A 10,799-nucleotide genomic window follows, 5' to 3' on the forward strand; every position below is an offset into this window, starting at 1 on the left:
AAAATTAGATCAATTAATAAATAATATATCTAAAATAGAATATAAATATATTCAATACTTAAAAATACAATGAATAACAAGAATAGTGAATATAGACAAAAACTTAATGAAGTAATTATAGAAAAACGACAAGAATTAGAACATAGGCAAAATAGACTTAATAGTAATATATTTGCAGGAATTTGTCACAAATCTATAGTAGCACAAAGAAAGACTATTTTTTATCTAGAAATACAAATAAATAACTTAGAATATAAACTACAACATAATTTATAAATGAATAAAGAAGAATACGCAATAGATGAAAAAACATATGAAAATTATGACGGATTAAAAATAAAGATAATATTTTCTAATCTAGGAAGAAGATATAAGAAGATAGGTGACAATATAAGTTTAATGTTAGAAAAAAAAACGGTAAAACTAGAAGATAGTTTAACTGCTATGGTAAGAATAACAAAAGAAAATGAAGAAATAGATAGAAGAACGGAAATTGAAAAAATAAAACAACAAGCAAAAAAGGAAGTACAACAATTAGAAGAAGTAAAGAATACTAAAATAATAGAGCTAGCAATATTAAAAGAAATGTATGAAATTAAACAAAAAGAAAAAGAACAAAAAACAAAATTAGCAAATGAGATAATTAAAATTAAAGAAAAATTGCAATTACAAGATGAATTAGGAGAAAAAGGAGAAAAAGAAGAAAATAACCAAGATAATCTACCCGAAATAAGAGTTGATGAAATAAACGATGATGATCTAGAACAACATTCGGAAACAAGCGAAACATATACGAAACTTTTAGCAAACATAGATAATACAAAGAATTTAGAAGTAAATACAAAAGACGTAGACATAGGCGAAAAACCTAGCACATCAGGAGAAAAAAACCCAAAAAATTTTAATCCAAAATATTATAATGAAAATTATGAACAATATGATAAAGAAAAAACTACATGGGATAAAAGATTAAATAAAAAATGGACGCCTAAACCAATAACTGGACAACATGAATTTTTAGATTTAGACTGTGTAGCAGACATAAATAAAACAATCCAATTATGGGTAGGATACATATCAAAACAATTAATAGATAACAAGATAGTAATAGCAGAGGCACCAGGATACATAGAAAGAACACTTATAGGAACAGTAAAATTATGGCTACAAAATTTAACAAATGAAAGCTTAACAACTTTAAGAAATAATAAAAAATTTGATGGTGGAATAGCCACTACAACCATGGAAATACTATATAAATATGAAATAGCTATAAAAAATGAATTTAGTAGTATGACAACAGAGGTAGAAGAACAAAATAAAGAAAAAATCATAAATCGGAATCTAATGACAAAATTAGCAATATGTAATATGTGTTACATAGATGAATATACATGTGCATTTAGAGAATATTATTATAAAGGAACATATAGCATAGAAGAAAGTAAGGAAATAAGAAAATTATATTTTACAAAATTACCAGAACCTTTTAATTCAAAAGTAATAAAAAGTTGGAATGAAGCAGAATTAACAGATACCTTAGGAGCTAGAATAAAATTCTTGCAACGATGGTTTATGGAACTATGTGAAAAACATAAAGAAGAAATAAAGATGGAAAAAATATTAGTAAAAAACTTAGCATGTTGCAAAAATAAAACAGCACCCCAATTTGGTTGTACGGATAGGTATTATAAAAATAGAAAGAAATATAATAAAAAATATAGATCAAAATACAAATATAAAAAACCAAGAAGAAGGTACTATGTAAAAAATTACAAAACCAAAAGACCATATAGACCAAAAAGAAAACTAACGGAATGTACTTGTTATAATTGTGGAAAATTAGGACATATAGCTAGAGATTGTAAATTACCTAAAAATCCAAAGAAAAAACAAATATCAAAAATAATAATAGACGATGAAAAATATACACAAATAGAATATGTAGATTATGAATTAGAAAGCAATGATAGTATATATGAATTATCGAAAAATGAAATAGATAATGACATAGAAATAGAATCAGATAATGAATCCTATAATATAACAAATGACTGAAGCAGATATACAAACAATAAATAAAGAAAAGCATCAAGACGAAGAATATTTAGAACAGAAAATAATATTTGATAATAGTATATTTGAACAAATAAAAGGAAAAGAATTAGACCTAAGCGTAGCAAAAATATTCGAAATACCAACAGTAAGAAACTGGTTTAAACGACAAAAAGAAGAATATTATGTAGTAAGTCAAAGAGAACATATCATAGATTGCAAATATACTAAAGGAAAGGCCAAAATACCAATAATAAATAAACGAATAATAAATAAAGAAATACAAGATATTAAGGCTAAAAATCCAATTAAATATGTACATTTAGGAGGAACAGAAATATTAATAAAAGCATGTTTTAGAGAAGGAATAGATACACCCATAGAAATATACTTAACGGATGATAGAATTATACAACCCATAGAAAAAAGTGTAATAAGTGCAGTAAGAGGTAACCTCATATATCAAAAATTTAAATTTATAATAAGTGCTAATTACTCAGTAGCAATAAATGACAGAAATATAGATAAATCGTTAGTATTATATTGGAGAATGTCAGGAATAGAACTAGCCCCAGGAAGTAAAATATTTACAGCTAGATGGTAAAACTTATATGTTCTAACAACAAAACATAAAATAACAGCAAAAAATAAAATAGATAAAATAAAAATAGAAGATCCCTTTGAAAGAATAGTTACAGTCATAGATAAAAACGATTATAGTTATAATGAAATTGATATAGAAGAAGATTTAGAAATAGTAAAAGAAAGACTAAGCACATCGAAAAGAATAAACGATGAGATACCCCAAACATCATAAAAAATGAGTACCTCAAGGAGAATAGATAAAACTCCACAAAAATCAATAGAAGAAGATATAAAACCACATCATTACTACATAACGGGAATAATGGAACAACGAAAATATTTAATATTAATAGATACAGGATGAGAAGAAAACTATATTACAAGAGAATTAGTAACGGAAGATGAAATAATAACTATTGAACAATCATGCTCCGAACTACCAAAAGCATTAATGTATACCGAAGAAACTACGGAAAAGGAAATAATCATCGGAGGAGTACCAATAGTAATAAAATTCAAAATATATCAAGGAAATGAAAATATCATTTTAGGAATAAAATGGTTGGAACAAGTAAAACCATATAATCTAGAAGACAAACAGTTAACAATAAATTATGAAAATAAAAGAGTAATAATAAAAAGGACTTTGGTATGATAAAAATATGAAAATAAAAATATGAAAATATATATACTTGCAAAGATAATAATAGAAGGATATTACAACCGATATTATACACCAATGATAGATACGGGAGCAGAAGCTAATATATGTAAATACAATTGTTTACCAGAAGATAAGTGGGAAAAATTAAAAACACCGATAGTAGTAACAAGATTTAATAATGAAGGAAGCATGATCACATATAAGGCAAAAAATATAAAAGTACAAATATGGGATAAAATATTAACTATAGAAGAAATATATAACTTTGAATTAACTACAAAAGATATGCTATTAGGAATGCCATTTTTAGAAAAATTATACCCACATGTAATAACAAAAACACACTGGTGGTTTACAACACCGTGTAAACAAAAAATAGGAGCAAAAAGAGTAAATAATAAAAAATGAAAAACAACAGAATGGATAAAAGGAAGTGAAAAAATTACACAAAAATTAGAAAATATAAAAGAAGAAGACCCTAAAATAGAATTAATTATATTCTCTATAGATAAAGTAAAAATAATTCAAGATAAGTTAGAATTATTATATAGTGAGGATCCTTTACAAGGATGGGAAAAACATAAAACAAAAGTAAAAATTGAGCTAATTGATAATAACAGTATAATAACCCAAAAACCATTAAAGTACAATTTTAATGATTTAACTGAATTTAAGATACATATAGATGAATTACTAGAAAAAGGATATATACAAGAAAGCAATAGTAAGCATACAAGCCCGACATTTATCGTAAATAAACATAGTGAACAAAAAAGAGGAAAAAGTAGAATGGTTATTGATTATAGAAATTTAAATGCAAAAACTAAAACATATAATTATCCAATACCAAATAAAATACTAAAGATAAGACAAATACAAGGATATAATTATTTTAGCAAATTTGATTGTAAATCAGGATTTTATCACTTAAAACTAGAAGAAGAATCTAAAAAACTAACAGCATTCACTGTACCACAAGAATTTTATGAATGGAATGTATTACCATTTGGATATAAAAACGCACCAGGTAGATATCAACACTTTATGGACAATTACTTTAAACAAATAGAAAATTGTGTAGTGTACATTGATGATATATTATTATATTCCAAAACACAAGATGAACATATAAGATTATTAGAAAAATTTATACACATAATAGAATATTCAGGTATAAGTCTAAGTAAAAAGAAAGCTGATATAATGAAAAATCAAATAGAATTCTTAGGAATACAAATTGATAAAAACGGAATAAAAATGCAAACACATATAGTACAAAAAATAATTAACTCAAATGAACAACTAGACACAAAAAAGAAATTACAATCATTCTTAGGACTAGTAAATCAAGTAAGAGAATACATACCAAAATTAGCAGAGAATTTAAAACCATTACAACAAAAATTAAAGAAAGATATAGAATACCAGTTTGATAAAAAAGACCAAATACAAATACAAAAGGTAAAATTATTATGTAAAAACTTACCTAAATTATATTTTCCAGATGAGAACAAAAAATTTACTTATATAATAGAATCAGATGCGAGTGAAAAAAGTTATGGAGGAATACTAAAATACAGGTATGATGACACTACGATAGAACATCATTGCAGGTATTATTCAGGAACATTTAATAATACTGAAATAAAATGGGAAATAAATAGAAAAGAATTATATTCAGTGTATAAGTGTTTATTATCATTTGAACCATATATTGTATATAACAAATTTATTATAAGGACAGATAATACACAAGTAAAATGGTGGCTAACAAGAAAAATACAAGATTCGGTAACAACAAAAGAAATAAGGAGATTGGTATTAAATATATTAAATTTTACATTTACAATTGAAGTAATAAAAACTGATAAGAATGTTATTGCAGATTACTTATCAAGACAAAGCTACTCAGACTGAGACTGAGGAAGAAGATACAATTGAAAAACTACTCAAAGCCATTACTACACTTTGTATAAAAGTGGACAGTATGGACAACGAGATACAAAAGCTAAAGACTAATGAAGATAATCTGAAGTCTAAAGCTAGTCAGCAGCATGACTATAAAAATGCGGAGCTACGTCGACCGGAAGACGGAAAAAACCCAGAGCTAAAAGGAGACGATGGGAAACTCCTTAAAACCCATAACGTTTGTTTAAATACAGCTGTAGGTACAAGCAAACAAGTTAGCGATAAACAACATAAAAATGCTAACTTAAACCAGCTATTTGCAAAACCATTCACCCAAAGGACACCTAGACATGTGTCTATAGAACCACAAACATCTACATACGCAGATAGTTTACAAAATCAAAATGAGAAAAAGACATATAACTACATCACACGAACCTATATTGAAAATATCCACAAAATCCAAACCTATTTAAACCGCAACCCCAGATCAACTACAAAAGAACCAAACCAAGATTATTTGACACAAAAGTTACAAGGATATAATAAGTTAATTGCGCAACCGAAAACTAATGCTAATTTAGTAAGAACATGTTACAACTACGGACTGTTAAATACCGTATACACATACGACGGAGAAGAAGTTAGTGGAATACCGGAACTACACAAAGCATTTATCACATACAAAAGAGTTACGAAAGGAAATTTATTTTATATAAAATTCTATACAGCACCGGCGGAGATATTATACGAGGAGATAAAACCTCCGATACAGGTTATCAAGATAGGACTGACTAAAGATATGATTATACCCGAGGATATCGGACAACAAGAAGAGATATGCAAAATAGAGATACCAAGTTTTTATGCCAACAAAAGAATAATTGGTATATCAACTATCATACAAGAGTTAGCAAATAATTATTTAAATGGAAATGCTATATGGAGCTACTATGCAAGAGACCAGTTAATGATTTATTCCAATTCAAGAGAGCTAAGGAAAGCAGATATGGATGAAGTCCAGAGATGGATTTTATCATTACTTAAGCCAGAAGAACGACCTACGACGCGAGCATTAAAAGAAGGATTTATTTCAGCAGAATTATTAACCAGATATTGTAAACTAATTGGTCATAAATATCCGGACCATATATGTTCAAAGTGCAACAGAGAAGATAATATAATTCCAGATGTCCAGCTGGAATAATTAACGAGGAAGAAAACAAGAAGAAGATAAGCGGAAAAAGTTATGTCAAAGATAAGAACGGAAGGAAGATATGTAATAATGTAAAGTTGTCAAGATATGTAAAGATATGTGTCATAAGATAGATATGAAGTAGGTATGGGTCTTTTGTCATCAAATAATGACAAATGTAGATAGTGTAGATTGTAAATAAAAGTCGTAAAGTAAAAAGTAGCATGCATGTGCATATTAGACAAGTGTAAAAGTTAGGTGTAAATAAGTCTTAATAAGATAAAATAGGAACTATTCATGAATAGTAGTCATGAATAGTAGTAAATAGTAGTGGACAGGTGTAAAAAACGCGTAAAAAACGTGTTAGGATAAGTATTTAGAATAGTAAGTTTGTATGTCTATATAAGGAATCGGATGTAAATGTTATAAGGCAGGCATTGCCTAACTTAAATAAAAACTCTCTTCTCAAAAAACTCTCTTAAGATATAAAAATACTTAAAAGTTAATGGATAAATCTGAAATCCAGTCAGATATTTCAGATAGCATGGCTAAGCAAGAGGCAAAGGTATTTTGTTCAAAAAATATGCAGAACTAATTTCATATATTCCTGAATATCATATATATGATTGAATAAATTTATGTTAGTTATTATGTATTAGAATTATTTGAATCATGATTTCTAGTTTATTAGCACACTGGAAACAGGGAGAAAACTTCTATACTATGCCATCCTAATGTTGAAACCGGTAGGCGAGGAAGCCGTTTAGGGGAGTAAACAAAGTTGAGGCGCTGATAAGAAGAAAGTATCCGCTAAAGTACGATGCTAGTGACAGGAAAACATGATAAAGATAATCTAGTTCATAATAATCTAATATGAATTTAATCAATTATGAATATGATAGGAAGGAATAATTTGAAAATAAAAACTGCATAAACAACGAACATGATTACATATATGCATGACGAGATGATAAAAAATTATGAAACGTTAATCTTATATATACTTAACGGTATAGAAATAATTGAATTAAGAAGAATCATATGGGAAAAAATATTTGATGACTACGAATCAGAAAATATATTAAATCAAGAATGGTATGAGATAGATTTACAAGATCTATATTTAGATAATGAAAGAATAGAATGGTACGATTTAGAAATAAATTCAGATTAAAATGAATTACGAATATTTACAATATTGGATAGAATCTATGGAAGATATAAAACTATTAGAACAATTAATAGAGGAAAATTTATCTATGTACCAAAGAACCGAAGATATGTTATATCTTGAATATATCATAAATAATATTAAAGAAATATTCAGATTAAAACAACTATCGGAAGAATATTACAATAAATATTATTACATTTTACCATGAATTTCACACTACCAAAAATTAACATTAAAGGGATATCAAGATTAAGACATTTAGCAAAAGAATACTACAAAAAAATCTTTAAAATAAAATACTCACTTAACACACTACCACCTACCACACTACCACTTCCATGAATCCCCCAGCTACCAGTTCCGCTACGAAAAATGGTGAAACCCTAAATCTTAAGAAAAACCTATTTACAAAAAACTCTAAAAACCTTTAAAACCATTAAAACTAAAATTCCCTAAAACTAACCTTAAAAACCCTAAAAAAATTCTTTAATCTAAAACCCTTAGCCCTACGAACCCCTAAACTGTAAAAACAATAATGATCCTAAAATATCTTGTAAAAGCCAAAATCGAAAAAAACACTTAACCTAAAATAATCCTAGATAAATTTAAACTTTAAACCCTAACCTAAAAACCCTAAAACAATTACCTAAACCCTTATTGATGATATTCATATTATATCATTGTTCAATATGCTTTATTCATTTATATATATTTGTTCAACTTTATCCTATCATGAATGCTCAGTACCTTACAAGTACTGACACATATTCTACGCTACATTTTCTCGTGATGTAGGATTGTATCCTCATCATGCAAATCACGTAGAGATTAGTTCTCGATCCGTATTCAGCAATATCAGTGGCGAGTCTTCGTTCTTCGAGGACGATTGACATGTTTTATATTCAGTTTTCCATTGTAGTTTAAGTTTTGCTAGAGTTAGCTGGGGGCATGTCCCAGCATCTCTAGTCAGTTAGAGGCTTTTAGTCCCTAAAAACCCTTTAATCGTAAAAAATCTCAAAAATCCTAAAAACCCTAAACCTAAAAACACCCAAGTAAATCTTAAACCCTAATCCCTAAAAACCCATAAAAAACAAACCCTAAGAAATCCTAAACGCTAAATCGTATACCCTAAGACACTCTAAATCTTTAACTCTAATCCATAGTGCTAAAACCTAATCCCAAACCCTGAGAAATCCTAAACGCATAATCCTATTCCTTAAGAAAATCTAAATCCTTAACTCTAAACCATATCCCTAAACCCCAAACAATATGAAACACTAAACAAAACCCTAGACCCTAAGAAAACTTAAACCCTTGGAAACCTCTAAGACTATACTACCCCAAAAAACAATAAATCCCTTTAAAACAATAAGCCCTGAAAAAATCTAAACTGAAAATACTATGCTCTAAATCCTAAGAAATCGTAAATCTTAAGAAATACAAAATTTTAAAAAAACCTAAGAAACCATAAACCTAAAAAATCCATAAACCCTAAAAAACACTTAACCTTATACCCGAAATCTTAGGGCCTAAACCATAAACCCTAAACCAAGGCCCTTAACCCTAAACGTAAAGAAACCCTAAAAAAACCCTAAAAACTTTTTAAAACCCTAAACCTAAACCCTAAATCCTAAGAAAAACTAAACACTAAAAAACCCTAAAAACCTTTAAAACCCTTTAGAAATCCCTAAAACAAACCTTAAAAACCCTAAATAAATTCCGTAATCTAAAACCCTAAGAACCCCTAAACCATAAAAACAATAATGATTCAAAAATATCTTTAAAAATCCTAACTCGAAAAAAACACTTAACCTAAAAAAATCCTAGAAAAGCTTAAGTTATAAACTCCAACCTTAAAACCCTAAACCCTTATTCATCATGTTCAGATTATATCATTTTTCAATATGTTGTATGCTGTTATATATATTTGTTCAACTTTATATTATCATGAATGCTCAGTACCTTACAAGTGCTAACACATATTCTACGTTACATCTTCTCATTAAGTAGGTTCAGGTCCTTAGCAATATCAGTGATGAGTCACCGTTCTTCTAGGACGATTGACATGTTTTATATTCAGTCTTCCATTTTAGTTTAAGTTTTGCTAGAGTTAGCTTGGGGCATGTCCAGCATCTCTAGTCAGTTTGAGGCTTTTAAAGCGTAAGAATCACTTAATCGTAAAAAACCACAAAAATCCTAAAAACCCTTTAAACCCTAAACCAAATAAACCCTAGAAAATCTTAAGCCCAGAACCCTAAAACCTAAAAATCCTAATAAAACAAATCCCTATGAAATCCAAAATGCCTAATCTTATATACCTTAAGAAACTCTAAATCCTTAACTCTAAAACGTAGGGCTAAATCCAAAACCCCAAACCTTATGAAACACTAAAAAACACCCTAGACCCTAACAAACCTTAAACCCTAAAACCCTTGAAAACCACTACGACTATAATTCCCCAAAAAACACAACAAATCCCTTTAAACCCTAAACTTAAAATACTATGCCCTAAATCCTAAGAAACCCAAAATCTTAAAAAAAACCTAAGAAACCCTAAAAACATTTAAAAAGCCTCATCATAAAAATCATAAACCTAAAAATTCCTAACCTTAAACCCGAAACCCTAAATCTCAAACCCGAAAGCTTAGGACCTAAACCCTAAACGCTAAACCTTTCACTTGAAAGTCTAAGAAGCCCTAAACCCTAAGAAACCCTAAATCCTAAGAAAAACCTAAATACAAAAAAACTCTAAAAACCTTTAAAACCACTAAAACTAAAATTTCCTTAAACTAACCTTAAGAACCCTAAAAAAATTCCTTAATCTAAAACCCTTAGCCCTAATAACCCCTAAACTATAAAAAAAATAATGATCCTAAAATATCTTTTAAAATCCAAAATCGAAAAAACACTTAACCTAAAGGAATCCTAGATAAATTTAAACTTTATACCTAACCTAAAACCCTAACCCAATTACCTAAACCCTTATTCATGATATTCATATTATATCATTGTTCAATATGTTTTATTCAGTTATATATATTTGTTCAGCTTTATCCTATCATGAATGCTCAGTACCTTACAAGTACTGACCATATTCTACGCTACATTTTCTCGTGATGTAGGATCATGTCCTCAGCATGCAAATCACGTGGAGATCAGTTCCCGAACCGTATTCAGCAATATCAGTGGTGAGTCCTTGTTCTTTCGAGGACGATTGA

This window comes from Solanum verrucosum, unplaced genomic scaffold (genome assembly GCF_900185275.1).
Source record: "Solanum verrucosum unplaced genomic scaffold, falcon-dt-bn FXZP01000123.1, whole genome shotgun sequence".
NCBI classification, from domain to species: domain Eukaryota; kingdom Viridiplantae; phylum Streptophyta; class Magnoliopsida; order Solanales; family Solanaceae; genus Solanum; species Solanum verrucosum.